The 4,435-nt window shown below is 37.0% G+C and overlaps 1 protein-coding gene across 1 annotated transcript in view; it reads right to left on the bottom strand.

Moving 5' to 3' along the window:
• tmem51a (transmembrane protein 51a) overlaps positions 1-1,921 on the bottom strand; it is a 4,843-nt gene extending 2,922 nt beyond the window's left edge. Inside the window, exon 1 of the mRNA XM_037684272.1 lies at positions 1,830-1,921. The gene's annotated coding sequence lies outside the window, so the exon portion shown is untranslated. The remainder of the gene's footprint in view (positions 1-1,829) is intronic.
• Between the last annotated feature and the right edge of the window lie 2,514 nt (positions 1,922-4,435).

Below are 4,435 nucleotides of genomic sequence, written 5' to 3'. Positions count from 1 at the left end.
CAAGACCCAACACTCTGGATGAGCTTAAGGCCGCTATCGAAGCATCCTGGGCCTCCATAACACCTCAGCAGTGCCACAGGCTGATTGCCTCCATGCCACGACGCATTGAAGCAGTCATTCATGCAAAAGGATTCCCGACCAAGTATTGAGTGCATAACTGAACATGATTATTTGAAGGTTGGCGTTTTTTGTATTAAAAACACTTGTCTTTCATTGGTGGGATGAAATATGCTAATTTTTTGGGACAGGCATTTTGGGTTTTCATGAGCTGTATGCCATAATCATCACTATTAAAACAATTAAATATCTGAAATATTTCAGTTGGTGTGCAATGAATATGAAATATATGAAAGTTTCATTTTTATCATTACATTATGGAAAATAATGACCTTTATCACAATATGCTATTTTTTTGAGAAGGACCTGTAGTGTTTCATCTGACTTTACTGTTGAATAATCTGCATAAAATGTACACCGCATTTTAACTAAATATTTTTAATATATTGAATATTCAGTGTAATAAACATTTTCCTTGTGTTTTTTTCTATTTTATTGGTGTTTTCTTATTGAAACTTCAGCTTGTCTACATTTTCTATCACAGTTTTTAAACAGAGTCCCATTGATTTGCCTTAAGTGTCATAATTAATGTAGATCTGCTTGTACTCAACCCATCATAACAAATGTGGTATCATTTTTATCTTTAATTGATTATCCAAGTTTCATAACTAAAAAAAGCCTTCAGTAAAAATCATTCCAAGTGCCTGCCTGCTATTTCACTTTACATTAATTAACTGTCGTGGGAACTTCAGGCCAACTTTAATATACTCTTTTTTTTAAAATTAATATTATTATAAAAGGCGCAGCTACTTTTGGTGCCATTGGAAAGATCTTTCCAATCCCTTATCCAATGATGAAGTTAAACACAAAGCAGTCCTCATATAAATAATGTTATTAACTTACGTTTTACGAATATGAATGTTTCTGACTTCTGTTGTGACTTGACACTATATAAATAAACTGAATTGAATTGATAAATCTTTGATGTGAATGCTGTAGCCACATATTCATACTAAGCTTGAGACAACCCTTAAAGACAGACACGAGCATGAAATAGCACAGAGAAAATACAAAATGGCAACCTTTAAAGGAACATTTAAAAAGTGGCACAAGTACTCAGATGAACGTGAATAAACTGAGACAAAAGTGAAAGATCCCAGTGTGTGAGAAAGATCATCATAATGGCCAGTCCTGCCAGGGTTTCATTTTTAGTTAAACAAAGTTTGACTAGTCTGCAAACAGGCCCAGGCTGGCTGAAAATAAAGAGGTAGGCAGCCAAACCCAGCCCTAAATAAAGCACAGCTCCATCTGCAAAGAATGCAAATGGTTCAAATTAAGTTAATTTTAAACAGCTGATCAGATGTTTCACCTCATCATAAAAGCTCACCTGGCCTGACTAAAACTGTGTGCGAGAGCCAGAGATGTAAAGGAATGTAACACAAGGACGTCACACATGATAGAGTCCAGCCTGGGAGGTTTCACCCCACAGATAAACAAAAACAAGTCTTTTAGTAATAATGTGTCAGAGAGTGCAGCTACCAGACACCGCTCCTCAACATGTGAAGCTAGCTTGATGTTTCTGTTGTCTGGAAAGGTTTCGGTGAAGCAGCAGTTAAACACTAAGCGGACTGACTAAACTGAGCCCAGAGGGTTAATACCGTAAAAAAACCAACTTTTCACTGTTTGCCAACTAAAGGAAAACACACCTCGGTCTTTTTTTTAATCTCCATAACAATTGAGCGCGCGAGCGACCGCTTCGTGATTCTACTCACCTCCGCATCTTTCGCCAACTTCCGGTTCTTAATTTGTCGAAGCAAAAAGCCGACGCGGCCTTTACGAGCGAGCTCTTCCCACGGAAACAGCGCTTGATGGGGTTTTATTTGGTGGAAGGAATCGTTGAGAAGCAGGAACTTTCCTTTAAGAAAGATGGGGCGGGTCAGAGGGAGAAAAAACCAGGAAGGAGGGGGCTTCGAGCGCGCGCTCTACTTCCAGTTTCATTAACCCTTTCAGTGCCGGCTGGTTGACAGGCAGAGGGCAGACATTCCACACATTTCACCCCTGCTTTCAAGCTGCAGGACAAATGTCTCCGTGCATGAGGAAAAAGAGCAGCATAGGTAGAAACTAATTACACTGCGCAGATTACACGGGACATATTAAAGGTCCAACAAGTTTCAGCCAGGTCACCCGGACGGTTTCTTTATTTTGTTGTTGAGACGTTTCACCCTTCATCCAAAGGACTTCATCAGTCCGAGGAGCCACAACAAACTCAATCCCACAAGCAGCACCTTCACATAATGGGCTAACCAGTTTGCGGGTGATAAGATTCAATTCAATTTCAATTCGGTTTATTTATATAGCGCCAAGTCACAACAGAAGTCGTCTCAGGGCACCGAACAGAAATATTCATATATATTAAAAAAAAATGAGTTAACAATATTTATCTGAGGAGCAGACTGCTTTGAATTTAACTTCATCGCAGAACTCTCATCTTGAGCAAGCACGAAGGTGACAGTGGAAAGGAAAAACTCCCTCATGAGGAAGAACCCTTTAGCATGGTTTCTAGAGCCCACTCTCTCCCCTGTCGACTCCTCTGAGGCAGCCATAGCCAAAGTGCTTCAAAACATCAAAGTTCATGCTCATTGATTCAGGTAAAAAATCCAGATCATCCTTTGTATGAAGGACAAAATGTCTCAACCACAAAAAAGAAACCATCCAGATGACCTAACTGAACTTTGTTGGATTTTCTACCTGGATTATTTAGCATGAACTTTTATGTTTTGAACCACTTTGGCTATGGCTTCCTCAGAAAAGTGGACGGGGGAGAAGGCAGACCCCAGAAATCATCTAATCACCAGCAAACTGGTTGGCCCACTGTGATGTGCTGCTTGTGGGACTGAGTTAGTTGTGGCTCCTTGGACTGATGAAGTCCTTTGGATGAAAGACGAAACATCTAAAAAAAAAAAAAAAAGACACCATCCAGATGACCTAACTTTGTTGGATTTTTTTTTTACCCAGATTATTGAGCAACAACTTTGACGCTTAATAGGTCATGATTAATGATTCCAAAACTGAAGAAAAATTAAGAGACTTGATTGTTTGTAAAGGCCTAGGACGTATAAACAGCTGCTTCACCAGAAAGGCACATTTTATTAGGTTAAAAGACCGCCTGCAATCCACACTTGTTCAAATTATTTAATTCACTTGTCGTTTAAGCTGGCTTTGACTGTCAAATAGATTAATTGTGCTTATAACAGGATGCATTCAAACATAAATAAATTTTGCTTTCCAAGTCAAAACGTGGTTAAATTATAGTTAAAAATCAGGGTAAAATGTTTTGTTTGTTTTTATTAAACATTTGTTTTGGCTGCAGAAAGGAGTTTATAAATAGAAAAATCTAAATTTCTGTGCTGACATTTTTTAATTATTTGTTAACCGAATTGGTAAAGTTATAACAAGTAGAAATACAATAACTAAAATCATAAATGTTCTAAACATTAGCTAAAAGCTAAAATTAGCGAAGTCATCATGACTAAACCCTATATATTTGGAAAAAAAATCGTACCTAAAAAAAGTTATTTGTTGAGAACTTGTTGCTAATAGCTAAAATACCAAAACTGCTTAAATTAGCTAAACAGTAGCCAAAATCATAAACATAAAATAAGAAGACAAAACTAGAGAAACTATGTTGAACTGGAGTTGAGAAAATGATGTTTTTGAAGAAAATGAAGAGGTACTGGGATTTTTGTATACAATGTGAAATAATTATAAAAAATGTGAAAGTTATATTAACTATGTTAAAGGACAGAACACTATTCCATAGAGTTGAACATTTTTTGAAAAACAGTTTGAAGGTTTAAACAGCACAGCGGTTATTTTAATCACCTGCATTTATCCATTCCAGTCCCGTTTGGGATCACAGATCTCTTTTTTCAATGCCGTCCTGAGCCTGAAGGCAGCCTAACCACATGCTTTTAGACAAAATACAAAGTATGCAGTTGTTTTTACTGCACAAAATGTGTGGGAAAAAACAAAACAACTTTAAACTGATAAACAGAAGTGTGAATGCACTCAGAGTTACTTGCAGGTTATTAAACATAATTAATTAAACAGATTTAAACTATTAAACAGAATGACGGTGACGAGTTAAATGGATTTTACAGATTGTTTTGGGGATGAACATTTTCTGTTTATGTGTCTAGAGATGTAGTTTTCCATTATGTAGAATTCAGTATTCCTGTAAAAATAGACAGTGAATGTTTTAGGCTAATATGACTTGTGGAATTACTTTATTTTCACATTTCACTGTGTTTTATGAAGGCAAAACTCATATCTCAGAGTGGATGGACCCTATTTTAGGGAACAGGATAAGCACAAAAGC

Source organism: Nematolebias whitei, chromosome 11 (assembly GCF_014905685.2).
Source record: "Nematolebias whitei isolate Nwh7 chromosome 11, NemWhi1, whole genome shotgun sequence".
Classification (NCBI taxonomy): Eukaryota; Metazoa; Chordata; class Actinopteri; order Cyprinodontiformes; family Rivulidae; genus Nematolebias; species Nematolebias whitei.
This window is presented reverse-complemented; position numbering and strand designations above follow the sequence as displayed.